The sequence below is a fragment of the Cyanistes caeruleus genome, chromosome 8, assembly GCF_971803275.1.
Source record: "Cyanistes caeruleus chromosome 8, bCyaCae1.hap1.1, whole genome shotgun sequence".
NCBI lineage: Eukaryota > Metazoa > Chordata > Aves > Passeriformes > Paridae > Cyanistes > Cyanistes caeruleus.
The window spans coordinates 22014542-22028902 of NC_141708.1; the positions used below are offsets into that span (position 1 = coordinate 22014542).

At 35.3% G+C, this 14361-nt stretch overlaps 1 protein-coding gene and 1 long non-coding RNA gene across 4 annotated transcripts in view; both read left to right on the forward strand.

Annotated features, from left to right (window-relative positions):
• The window catches only part of LRMDA (leucine rich melanocyte differentiation associated), a 616557-nt gene that overhangs the window by 18831 nt on the left and 583365 nt on the right, over nucleotides 1–14361 (forward strand). The gene's annotated exons all lie outside the window — the stretch shown is intronic.
• Nucleotides 3593–5002, forward strand: LOC111931047 (uncharacterized). Its single transcript, XR_002865430.2, has 2 exons — nucleotides 3593–3728; nucleotides 4863–5002. It is a non-coding gene; the product is annotated as an uncharacterized LOC111931047 (long non-coding RNA).

Sequence of the window (14361 nt, forward strand, 5' to 3'; positions counted from 1 at the left end):
ATGTGGGGCTCTCAATTTTTTTTTTATCTTTGACTACTCTCTTTATCTCCAAATATATCCTGGCTCTTTCATGTCAGTCCGTGGCTAATGTTGATTGTAATTTTGGCTTTAATTATTGAGACCAGTAAAAGAGTTTAATACTTCTAGTAGATGCTAGTAATTTTATGACTCTTCTGTGTCTTAGGGTCTAAAAAGCTAAGAATAAGTAGTGTGCAGCTTCCTCTAGTTTAAAGTATTTGGATAGAAATATTTCTGCTCTGTAAATAGATTTCCTCTGAAAAGAATATTAAGACAGTAGGTGGTTTTTCTCTTCAAGGCCTACCTGTTTTTGTTGTTTTTTTTTAATTAAAAAAGCTAGTCTTTTCAAACTTCTTTGGAATTAATTTTGCTAGGCAATATTTTAAAATATAATCCATGAAAATTTAGCGTTTACTGCTTGTATACAAAGGTTTGTGAGCCTTGGATACCTGTAAGGTTTTAGTGAAAGCTTTGCTCTCATTTCCAGCCTTTGTTGGTTCAAACTAGATGTTTAAATTTCCAGTCAAAAGCCATGCTGTTGGTGTATAAATTGCCAGGCATTTCTTTGCAGGCAGTTTTTCATCATGCTTTGAAGTTCAGTTTCCTTTGAGAACTGGAAAGACAGCGCTGCCTCCATTTTTCAGATGGCAGAACTGAGTTGTGAGGAGGCCTTGCTGATTAACTATACATGCCAAATAAAATTATCAGCTCTTCATACCAAGTTGCATAAACCACTTCTGCATGGAGGGACAAGTAATGGCTGGCACCTGTCCACCTACCAACTCTGAAGTGATCCTAGAGATAGTTTATTCTCATGTGTAACTTGGCTGCACTTTTTATTATCTGATAGTAGATGTATCACAAGGTGGTGATACAGCAGAGATTAAAAAGAAAGATGAATTGCAGACTTAGAAGAAATTTTTGTTTCCTTTTGCTTAAATGGTCAATATAATTGTAGATATAACAAAGGTAACAGCAAAAAAAGATGTAGACTAAGATTGTATCTTCTCTTGCTTATAAACTTTCTTCCTTCTTTAACTAAAAATTAAGAGATGATAAGAAGGATAATTAGGAATACCAGAGCTGATCTCTATAACAGAACTGAATTAATTTTGTTATGAAAATTCATATGCAGGACATACAGTTGGAGTTAGTTAAGTTACTGTCCTGTTTCATACCCAGTGCTTACAGGAAGATGCTGTGAAGAGACTGGAGAAAACATTCAGCTTGTGGAATTCTGCTTTAGGAGTATGTGTTTGTGTGACAGTATTGTCACTGTTAAATAAGCTCTAGAAAGGGAAGAAACAGGAATTTGACTACAGAAATGTTGTATATGTGTGTGTTCATACCCTCTGGGTGATTCCCTTCCCGACTGCCAGCTGTCATACAGAATCCGAAACAGACAAAAATTTATTGGGTAGTATTTAGAAACATGTCAGTGGTAATGACTGGATCTCTGATTTCAATTATCACCTACTAAATTTAGGCTAATGTAGTGCATTCATAGACCTGTTGAATGCACTCGACATCATGTTTAAAATATTTGAAACTGCACTGGGTTTTAATATCATATGTTGACCACTTTCTTTTTCTTACTCACATCTGGTGCATGGCAGCAGGCATCCCATGTGACCTATAAAAACTTCAGTTGTGCTAGTATGAGTTTCTTTTTCTTCTTCAGATTATATTTCAGCAGAGAAGAAGACAGTAGTCTGAGACTAGAATTACTTTAATGAAACTGCTCTGAGATACATAATTCAACCTTTCCCCCTCCTCCTGCCCAATCAGGATGTAAACAACGTTTTAAACTTTATTCCTATTGTTTGTCTTTAACTTTAGTTGCTTGGGTGCTCTTAAAGCTATTTTAATAACAAATTACCTATAGTCGCTCTTTTTCTGTATCTGGGTGAGATTTCAGGTGGAATCTGATTATACACCGTTTCTTTCGTTATATTAGCAGAGATTAATGTTTAAATCCAAAGTACTGAGTTCTGCTTTTCTTAGTTTGCAAACATTTTATGTGCTATTATTTTAGGACAATTGAGGGGGATTATTTAAAAATAAAAGTTTCTTTTCTGAGTACTGCAATGCTTCATTGGAGTGCTTCAAAACAGTTTTCTGTCTTCTGATCTTGTATTCTTTCCATATCCATCTTCCTCATACATATTTATTAAATTTATATGCTGATGTTTGCAACTCTGAACTTGCCTTCTAACTATTGAAATAGTAGCTATTGAAGTCATTTGTCTGATAGTACTCAGGAGTACTAATCATCACAGATTTTAGTTTGTCTCCCTGTTTTTATGAAAATATTACAAGCTTTTAAAGTTATATCCACATCTGCATGCAACTAATATAAAAAATAAAGTAGTCTCCAAATATGCGTAGGTTACTTGAGTAAGTTCATTGTCCATATATTGATAGCTGCATAAACAAACCTGAGGAACTTTGTAAGACTAAATCGCCTTTAAAGCAAGACCCCCCTGCCTATACTAATTTTGCTTTGTTGTGATTTCTTATTTCTGGGTATTATTTCAGTAGTATTCTCAGTGGTGGTTAGCAGGTTCTTTTCCTGCCTAATGCTTCTAGACATCCTTTAGATGACTTCTTGTTAAGAATCTCAAAGTTGTTTTAAACTGAAATTATTATTAAAAAACCCTGAGCATGTTATCTCTGAAATACAAGACACAATAGCAGAAGCTTTCAAATTAGGTGTTGCAAACATTGCTACTGGAAGAGGAAACAGATCGTGAAGTTGGAATTTCAGTAAAGTTGAATGTAGGTCTTCTGGTGAAATATGTAAGGATGTAGAGCCTTACTGATGATTAGTCACTTGAGAATTTCTGGAAATGTCTTGGATGGTAAGTTTCAAAAATAGCTTCCTCTTATACTTATTTTCAGTGGATTTGTTTTGGTTTTGGTGTGGAAATTGTCTATAATGCCTTATAAATTCTCTGAGTCAAGCATGGATGCAGATGGTGCATCCAGTAGTTGTAAGGGGTCTACCTAGTGGCTTCATGATGTTGTCAAAGTTACCATTTAAAAGGAGCAATATTTACTATTCTGATTTAAGCTTGTCCAGTTTAAGCCTAAAACTCATAACTGATCACAAGTCACAAAAAATGTCCATGTAACTATTATATCCAGGCTATATATATTTATTTTCCTTTCATAGAAATGCTTTTCTTAGTGGAGGACCCATTTAATGTGAGCCTAATGTTGTTTTTATTTTTCCTTGGATGTTTGAAAAATGAAACCTAAGGCCTGAGAAATTACAACATATAAATTTCAATCACAAACTAAGAACAGTCTTAAGTTTTGAATAGCTTGCAGAACTGGTTTTGCTCTGTTATGTATTTCTTTGGTAGTTTGAGATCTCCTGATATATAGGTTCTGTCCTGTGCCTTCATTTCTAGCAGGCTTAGTTGCAGAATGCTGGGATACTGGAAGTGTGCAGGGTGGGTATTTCACTTGTTTGGTTTGATATGTTTTTATGATGATATATTGGTTTGCAAATACAGGGAACTTCTGTGCTGCTCTACTTTGCTAACCTTTCCCATTGCTCTGTACTCAGTTCTTCTCAAATCACTCCTGTGCTGCCTGACTGCTACCTTGGATGACCCAGTGATGGACAGCTGTGTTGACCTCCACTTTATTTCCACAAATTCTTCTGTTCTGTGTGACTGCAAAAATGTTTCCTCTGCTTCCAGGTATCTTATCTCACATGATAATGTAGTGCCTACCAACCATATGTTTCTACAGCATATAATTGTACTTTTGCCTTTTCTTTAAGTCCATGGGACATTTATTGATTACTTTCAGTATATCAGGGTAGAACTTCACAAGTATGTGTTATGCTTTATTGTGTGTCTGTTGTAGATGGTGCATCTGCTGTCTGCTTGCTGTGTCGGAAGAGTCATACTTGAAAACTAGTGAGGGAAAATTAGCATGTTGGCATTCTCTCCTTCTTAAAGCTGATAGGTCTAATATAAAAAAAGTGCATGTTATGGTCATGAACTTTAAACTAGGAGGCTCAGGAATTGTATTGCATAAGCACACAAATGAAGTATGTTTTATATATCTGTAGAGGAGGAAGGTAAATACCATGGTATTTACTATAATTCATGAGTATGATTCATGAGCCTCATCAGAAATAAAAATCTTAAAGTGTATTAAGCTTTATCCTTATGTTAAGGGCTTTTTTCTGTTTTCTTGTTGTTTCTCATGAATGCTTCATCAACCATCATAGCCTTGCAAAACTATTTCTGTGTAATAATCAGAGATCATTGTGGAGAATTGTAATCAGAATAAAAACAAATTTTTATTCAGCGGACAAATAATAATTAGTTGACTAAGAAGAAGCAAAAAGCAGTACACAATGTCATAAAAGCCAAAAAGAAGGGTCAAAAGCAAAGGAGGTTGAATGCTTGTCTTTGATATTAACATGTGGCTTACTTTCCGTTCATGACTTCTGTCACAAAGTGCTGTCCTTCTATTGAATGGTCTCAATGTCCCGGCATAGATGACGTTAATTCTTGTTTTAAGTGTGAACAAGTATTAATTTACTTCACTGAAGAGGAAGTAAGATTGCAACAAAGGAAGTTTATGTTTGGAAACAGTAGAAAGTTGATATTGATACTGGCTTTGCATTTTGATAAGCCTTTGTAATTCTTTTTCATTGCATGACTCCTACAGGAGGGTGCTGGTGGGTTATGTGAAGACAAATGTCTTAGGAACAAAAAGACCCTTTTCTGTCAAAGCTGGAAGATGGTTTTGGCTCGTCTTTTTTTTTATTATTATTATTATTATTTTTTTTTAATTTTTTTCTTTCTGCCCTCCTTCAGACAAGTCCAAGAAAACTGCTGGCACTGACAGAAGATGAAAATATGATTTATGCTGACACCATGTATTACCCAAGCAAATCTGTTTTGTGAAAGATGGTTTTTATGGTGTTGAAATAAAGAATCAGTGAATTGTTCTTGAAGGAATATTGGTTCAGACTTTTCTTGCCTCTATCACCACTGCCCCACCCCCGCTTTTCCTTTCCTACTTTGTCTGTCTTTGGGGATCTTGGCATTGATGCTAGCTATGAATGGTTGTTAAACAAATTTTCTTCAGTCCTTAAGCATAGCTGCTTCTTGTGGGTTGATGTAATGCAAGAATAATCTCTGCTGTGAGACTAGAGGCCATATCCAGATATAGTAGTGTTAATACTGATTTTCTGGCTCCCACAACATTTTGTTGCCAATTCCATTCAGAGGTAGTGAGTTTCCTTTGCTGACAAACTGTAGCAGCAGCATCTACTAAGTTGGGTTGGGTCTGCTTAAAAGTTGGGTTGATTTCAAACAGTATTCCATTTGTGGACATCTGACTTAGTTAAACTGAACTTTGACTATCAAATGTGTTGGATATGACCACTCACAGTATCTGTTGAGATGACGTTTTCTGCAGCAGTAGAGAAGAAAGCAGGTGAATAAAATACAGACAATGTTCCAACATTGAATCAGTTAAAAAGAAACCTAACTGGGTAAGTTAGGTAGTTTACACTAGTTTTTCAGATAATTCTAGACAGTAAGGCTGAAAAGGAGGTCAGGTTAGTTATGTGAATGGCTGGAAAGATGGGATGACTTATAATAAGTCTTAGACTGTCATTTCAGCAAAATTCTCAGTCCAAAACCCAGTATCATGGCTGAGAAACTGAGGCGGGGGGAGCTGGGGCACCAAGCATCTGTTGGCTGCTGGGGATACAAATAATTCCAGAGAGAGTGATATAAACTTTGTAAAACCTTTTCCTTTGAAGTTAGGTAAAATGTGGACTTTTATGACCGTTTAATTAAGTACTTTCAATTTGTTGTAATTCTTAACTCCAAGGAAATACAAAATACATAGAACCAATTGTGGTGATGTCTAAACTGACACTTAATAAATGCTGCTTGTTCCTTCCAGAGTGGATAATAGTTAGCCAACTGCACTCTGCCTAGCGTCTGGTGACCCAGTGCACCTTGTTCACTAAAAGAAAAGTGGCATAAAAATAGCTGTTTTTGCAACACATCTATGCTAAAAAGCCTCTCAAACCAATGGTACAACAATTGTGCCAACAGTATGAAGCTGACTGTGATGACTGTTCCAAATGACCAATCCTTTGTTTTTTAAATTTTTGTTTCCCTGTTGTGTAGATTGGACCTTTGATATAAAGTATTTAAACATTTTTTTTTCTCTTATATACCCTTCTGAATATACCATGTATGCATTTTCCTTTCCAGCTAATGCTGTTCTGTGGAGGAGGAGCAAGGTTTGCACTGACACAGCCTTTTCAGAAAATAGTTTGAAACTTGGGAGTTCTGTGTTGTGTCAGGCAAGATGCTTCCCATGAGTTTGTATGAAGTGTTTTGCCACTGCAGAAACATAAGAAGGAAGGTGCAGCTGTCCCCACAAAAGCAAAATCTGGTATGTGGAAGGGTTGCCCCTGAGCAAGGCAGGGGCTTCTGGCTCATGGTAAATTCTGAGCTTGTTCAGTGCAATGCATCGAATCCCTTGCCTTGCCTTTGCCATGAGTCACTGATTTGCAGGGAATTAAGAGTTAAGGTATCTTATTTCTGTACAAAGCAAGTGCTGCCATGTGATTTGGAGTCCTATCCCTAATTTCCTCTCACTTTGAGCAGTGGTATGCTATATCTTACTTTGTAATTCTTGAAACGTCATTGTGATTGATTTTTATTTAATATGTGTTAGGCCTCAACCTTTCCCCAGTTTCTTTTTAACCTTGTCAGATTTCTCTCTGGTATTCCTCCTCCTCCTATTTTGAAACCATTAAACTCTTGTAATATAAATTGATTTACATCTCAGCTTTGGTAAGTATTTTTGAGAAACATGGAGAAACTGATGCACATAGAAAATGTTGGGTTTTTTGGGGTGGGGTAGGGAGACCCTGAATGTTCTGGGCAGAGCTGTGGAGTCCTTGCAAACTTTCAGTCATCTTACAAGTTATTCAACATAATCTGTATAAAGACTACAGCAAAGTTGGTAAGGATTATTTCATTATAGAAAACATACACTAGCATAGCATTACTAATTATCTATATGGTATATATATATATGTATACTATGATGTAGACTGTCATGGCCCCTAAAAAGATGGCTATTTTTTTTCTCTCCAGTTAAGTGACAGTCATATAGCATGCACTTAATCATGTTCTTAATTGTTTTGTAATACAGAAGTGGAATTAATGTCCTCATGTGCTTTGCTGAGTCAAGATCTTGGTGGATTCCTGTACTCATGTTTCATGCTGTTAACTCTCTACCGATGTTCTTTCTGTTAATAGTGATCAAGTCACAAAGCAATTATACTCCCACAAGCTGTCCTTTAATAACCTTTGTCATTTGTCAAAGTGCATTAGGGCCTTGCATATTTTTACAGAGAAGCTATTGGTCTTCATGAAGTAATGAGTGTTCTGATGTGCCAGCTCATCTTCCTTGCCAAATTGCTGTTGGTTCAGAGGGGAGCTCACTTCAGTTTAAAGAAATGTCTTCTACCTCTTTCTCTTAGACCAAAAGATTTTCAAACAAAATTAAAATTTGAATTAGCAACAATCAACAAACAGTGCTCATTTGAACCAACTCAGCCTTCCAGTCCAGCAAAGCTTTGTTCTTAAGCTTTTCAATTATCTTTGGATGTGAATGTAACTTGTATTAAACTAGAAAAGGCATAATGATCTTCGTATGCTAAACTGCGACAGTCTCTTTGTAAGCATGTATTTATGATGCTAGACCTCTGTATTTTGGGACTTACAATACTGCTGCTTATATTACAAATGTGTAACTCAATGTGATCTTGTCTTCTCCACTTATTTTGTTTCTTAAGTAAGTGTTATAGCTGCAAGCAGTCAAGGTATATTCCTCCTTGTAATTTGCCAGCATGGAGTAGATATCTGGAGCTGGCACGTTATTGAGTTACCTGCTATAGGGGAAACTACATGAGAGGGAAAGAGAGCAACTCCCTGAAAAACCATTTGATATTTTGTGAGCAGTCTAGTGTTAAGGATTAAAAGATATGATAATTCTGTTGTGGTAATTTAAGCATATAAGTTTCCCTTCAGTCCTGACAACCTCTTCATCAGATAGAGAGCTCTGATGCTTAGAGGACATATTATTGCATCTCTACTTCAGGGATTGCTTTCTCCTTGGTAAAAAATGTTGAAGCCTGGTGGATCACTGTTACTTTGTAGATGTGTATACACTGCAGTATTCAGTTCTTGGGTACACATGGAGACACATAAAGAATATAGAAGCCAGTCAAACATGCTTTGCTCACCTCTAACTGGAGCTGGGATTTATCAGTATGTACAGCTGGTAATAAAAGTAGGCTGTGACCTTTTGAAATATGCAAATATATTTTACCATTGTTACTATTTAGAAAGTAAGGTTTTAACTCTGTATTCCACATAAACTAGAGACTGTATCTCCAAAATGAACAATATAATTCTCAAGAAAAACATTTAAATTAGCACATCAGCAGCCATTACAAAAAGTTAACTTTGATGAAAATCTTTTGCTTTGTAGTCTCTTATATCTTCTTTAGCAAACATTATTTCTTTTTAAAAGTATTTTTAAAAATGATTTTTAATTGCTTATCCCACCTGTGCTACTTTGTTATTGTAACAAACTGGGTAAACTCTCCATTGGAGAGGTTTCATTGTAATGCTGATGCTGTTTCTGTTACATGTGTTCTTTCTCGGTTGCTTGAGTGAATATACACATACAGGTATATACACATAGAATATTCTGATTTGTATAGGTATTCTGATGGAATTCTGTCTCGTTATTGAGCTGTTAGTCTCAATATTGTGTGTGGCTTTTATTTTTATATTAGAAATACCCATTTGGCAACTGAAGACAAGAATTTTGTTGATGGATTAGAAAGGTTCAAGGTTCTTGAAGTTCGCACGTCCTGTGAAAAAGACAGGTCAATTTTTTCTCTCTGGGCATCTGTCTCTCATAAGCTCATAAATTGCTCTTGAAGCTAGATAGAAAAAATACTGAAGGCAACATCATATTTAAGAGTTTAAATGTGCTGATTGGAGTGTCTCAGAGTCTAACCTCAGGCAAAAGGTCTCGTGTTCAGTCTTTTTGACTGATGTAGAGTGGCCCACTGTTAATAATTCAGTGTTGAGACCTACTAAATGAAAAATAGGAGACTTATAACATCAGTATCACTGTTGATTTTTCCTAGAAAATATGAAATCGTTGTATTTTGATGTATGTTTCCATTCTTTACTCACTTAACTGTTCTCTAATGTAGCTACTGCATCAGATTTTTTTTCTTAATGAGCAATGTTTTTTTTTATATCTACAGAACACAGAGTTTGCCCTGCAGGACCTTATGCTCATTTTTAGTCTGCTCTATTTGTGTAGTAAATAAAAAATGAGTAGCATTGCCATTAGCCATTTTATATGCATTACTTCTAACCATGCTTGTGAGTAATCTGCTAAAGAATGTGCACATTCTCAGTTTGTAGCAAAATGGGGCCTGTAATAATTTAATTTTTAAAATTCACTTAAAATGCATGGTAACAGAAGGAACCTTTGTTTAAGCAAGGATTTTGATGTCTGTAAATCAACATGCTGTAGGTTTAGGTCCAGTCTTTGTCAGATGCAAATGTGTGTTGTACTTCACTCTCCCATTTTAGTAGGTATAAGAGGTGAAATGCAGGATGGATCATCTCTAGATCATCTCCTGGAGTTCTAAAGCTTGTTTGCTTTAATAAAAGATCAATATTTTGTATTTTAGAACTTCAGAGGTCAATTTTGCCAAAGATGTGTGGGGCAAACATTTCTTGTGTAACTTGAGGGATTGTTCAGTGAGGAGAATTGTTTTCTTAGCAAAACATGACATCAAATGTGCCACAAAAAAGTTTTGAAAACTTATTTTTATTCTTGGGAAATAGGTGTATTTTCTGAAATAGTGTATAGTTCTTACAGATAAACATTCTTCTGAAAGTAAATAATTATGTATGTAATCAATAGCTTGCTGAAGAGTTTATTTTTTTTAAGAGAATGTGAACATCAGAGAGCTAAACAGCTGCTATAGGATGTGTAACTCATTCAAAGTTCTAAGAGTGTGGAAGCAATAGTGAGGAAAAAAGCCCTTTCTTTTATTGAGCGCTATGGTACTTTTTAAAGTACCATAAAGGTACTTTGTCTGGGTTGACTTTCTGTATGGTTTTTCTTCATTATGTTTCCCAGTAAGTACAGAGGCACCTTTGATGGAACCATGGTATTGTATATGCTATTTAAGTAAGATAGACTCTTCAGAAACTAATATAATTATTCAACTGTACCACTTAATATCCAGCTTATGCATAGAATATATAATTATAATAACATTGAAGGTCAGATTTTATGTGCTTGTGTTCTATATCCATGAAAAATATAAAAATGATAGTGAGGATCAAAACAGGTATTGAACTCTTAAGCACTTACTGTATCTTTGGAAATAGAATGAACTTTGGTAGCAGCTATTGTCCTGCTTACATATCATGTTCACTAGAATAAAGATTTATAAAAGCAATCACTTAAAACTCTTCCTAAGCTTCCTCAGATCATGTTAACCTTGTTTTCCTGTACTAGTCTGAAACTGATGCTCAAACAGAGGAAAAGGGAGGGATAATTGAGCAATCACTGTGGCTTTGGAAAATACTGATTTTGTCCCTGTTGAAGGGGGAGTGTTTTCCCTTCTAATTGCCTCAGAAATGTTACTGTCTGTCCCTGTGTTTGTCTGATCATCTGAGCTCCATTCAGTTTTTTGTTGCTGTCCAGTCCTGTTGATTTTTTTTTCCATCTGCAGCTTATAAGCTTCCTACATCTCATTAAATATACTAAAAATTTTGAATTATTTTAAATGAGATACCTCTAAATTAGTAAACCCCATCTTCCATGTGCCAGTGTACCAGCTTTTCTCTTTAAACAGAAAGATTGTGGTTGGGTAGGGGAAATAGAGGAGAAGGGGGTTATATTTCCTTACAATTGAAGATAATTAGGTTGTTTTAGTTAAGTTAGGTTATCACATTAGCTATTAAAAAGTGCATCAGTAAAGTGCACATTGCACTTTCCCTGTCTCTTCATTTCCTTAGGTGATAACAGGGAAAAAATGTGTGGAACAGGACTCTCATTTAATTTTGAACTTAATACTCTAAAATTGAGCGTGGTTATTGGGAGTTCCAGTATGGGAGGTAAGGAGGTAATGAGACAAATTTCTTGTCCTGAATTTGGAGATTGTTTTTGTATGCATAAATGTGAATTTCCTTAAAGTATTTAAGACTGTTTCAGCTTTGCTATTGTGGTATATTAAGCATACTGTAAAATCAGAGAAATTTTCCCTGTTCTCTTGAAAACTGAGATGCCTCAGGCATGTTTGTGCTGCTTGTATGACATGTGAAGTTGTCTGAGGTAGCTTAATTAACATCCAGACTGAAGAGGGCAGAGAGGAAAACAGGTTCCAGTCTTGGTTTCCTATGGAGTCTTCTGGAAGAAGTGTTCACAATGTCTACATAAGGAACTCGTCATAAGGAGCTTGAATACTTCCTATTGATTAATGTAACTGGTGTCACAAATCAGGTGGAACAAAGAAGTCAAATGTCTAAGAAATCATGGAGTATCAAGATACTGATTTTTATACCAATGATGTTTTCTGACTGTCACTTCCATGTGTTGCTCTTTGTAGTATGCCTACAAACAATAGAAAAAAAACCACCTTTCTTTATAATGTACAAAAATTGTAATCTACGTAGGATTTACAAGTCTCATTCCCTCGAACTGAAGCGTAGAAGTTAATTCTTGTTCAAGGATATGACAAACTCTGCATCTCCATTCCCATTTTTTACTTCTTTTTTCATTTCAGTCAGCGAAGAGAAAAGAATATTTATTGCTGGAAAAGGCCTTATCTGGCTATACCTTAAAGATAGATCCTAAAATCTCTTATTATTTCAGTTGCTTCATTTCTCTTTCTTTTCTGTCTTGCTCTTTCCCCACAAGATTGGCCCAACATTTCTGAATGTTAGGGGAGGTGACTCTATCCCTTTTTAAAGCAAGGCACTTTGAAAAACAGGGATGTGACTATTACTTGACATTCAGGCTGAGCATGTACCTCCTTGGTTTTATGGAAGTGCTTTTTTTCATGGAGCCTAGAAGGAACTTTGTTAAGGCTAATTGTACTTCATTGATAGACCCTTTACTTTGCTACCAGATCTTGTTACTGTACTCCCTATTTTTTTAGTTTATTTTTTTATGGTTTGACTCTCTCAAAAAAAATCTGATGGTTGAGTGAGCACAACCAAACTGGCAAAACCTTCTTATACCCACCCCCAGTAGCCATAAGGTTTATTAGCCAAAGCGATGAAGAAGAAAATGTGAATGTTGAGTACATTACTTACCCCCTCTTTGCCCTATACTTGCATTTGTAAAATAGAGGCTGAAATACTAAACCACACCAAATGCTGAACCTTAATGCATGTTGGTAAATCACTTACTATTGCCAAATACACTACAGAAATGCCTTGTTAATGTTACCTAAATTGTGTCACTGATCAAAAAATGGAATCAAATATGTTCTTGCTTGTACTGCAGAATTTATGGTTCAGCATATTGATTTCTAGCTAGATGCTCTTACAACATGCTAAAGTTGGTAGGGATCTGTGATAGCATTGCTGCAGTGTTTTATTATTAATCAAAGACAAAAACATTTCTGGTCCAAGAATTCCAAAGCATGTCATGTACTTTGGTATATAGAGTTAAATTTCTCTTCCCATGCCCCAAGTAAATTGCAAATTAACGCTAATAAATCACATTGCAGCAGTTGGTAAGAAGTGAAAGTATATTAATAATTAAATAGTTCTTTTCAGCCACCCCTCCCCCCTTCCTTTTTTATGTGGTGATTTTCTAGACTTGAAATCAGTGTATCTCATGCAGGCTATCTATAATATATAGTTGTTTCAAATCAGCTTTACTTACTGAGCTTTTTCTAGTAATGGAGCTCTGTCAGCAAAAAGCATATGCACCAGCAAATGATGAACGATGGACTTGTGTCAAATGGAAGCTTGAAAGGTGCTTCTGTAGTTAAATGGATTAGTCTGCACCAGAAGTTCAAAACTCCTCAAGTGTAATTGTTTCAGAGAAAAGGTATCTCTGGATTGATAGGGGAGGCTAAGCAATGAGAGCTGGAGGAAGAACTACTTTATCAGATGTAAGTGAGGGTTTACTAATCCACAAGAGGGATAGGCTTTGCTGCTACAAGATTGCTGGCTTGATGCTTCTGCGAGTTTTCTTCTTTTTTTTTTTTTAATGTGAAATTTGTAATGATTTAAATTTATGTCAATGAAAGACACAGATATTTTGGGAATTTTTTTCTTACAAAATTAAGAATTTTATTAATTATAAATTGTATTAATTAAGAATTAATTAATACAAGTTTAATTCCATGTATGTGGCCATGTGCAACAGTAATTTCAAAATAATATGTAACATTTTTCATACACTTTCTAAAAATGTTGGTTCTTGTTTCAGTAGTAGTGTTAGCTATGAAACTGACTTAGTCCACTATAGTTATATTGCAGTTACACACTGAATAAGGTAATCATAGATTTCTATCTAAATGCAAAAAACCATGCATGTAAATTGTAAATTTATATAAATAGTCTTCTATTACTGTTGCTCATTAAATATTTCATGATTTGTGTTGTTAATGTGTAAATGTTATTCGGAAGAAAATATTTTCAGGGGAAGAAATTTACATTAGGAATTAAAGTTTTGAAATATTTTTCCTGGTTTCTTTTTTTGTATATAAGTTTGGCTATGCTTAAAGTGGGTGTGCCATTAGAATGTTCAACAAAAGAATAGCTATAAGCAGGGAGGCTTTCACTGCTCCTCAGTCTTCCCGTTGTGCCAGTTTTTCCTTCTCTTCTGCTTCTTTGCAATTGTTAGCCTTCATGTGAACTGAAAGGTACTTCAAAACACTGGAAGAAAATAGTCTGAAAGCTTCATGCGCATTTGCTTCATAGTAAAGAGAAGTGAAGAAGTTGAAGACTTTTTCCACTGACAGGTGTTTGTGTGTCAGAGCAATGAATGCTTTTGATGGCAAACCCACTTGCTTTTCTTCATTGTACTCTTCTTTCTAAATATTAAAAAAAAAAAGACAAATTCTGACAACAAAAATTCTCCAAACTGTATAATACAAAGCTTGCTTTATTTATTTATATTTTATAAAAGAAGGTATTTAAATTATTTCAGTGGCTATTCACTTTCTTTTTGTGTGGGTGAAAAAAACAGCAGTTGAGCAGTGCCTAGAATGGT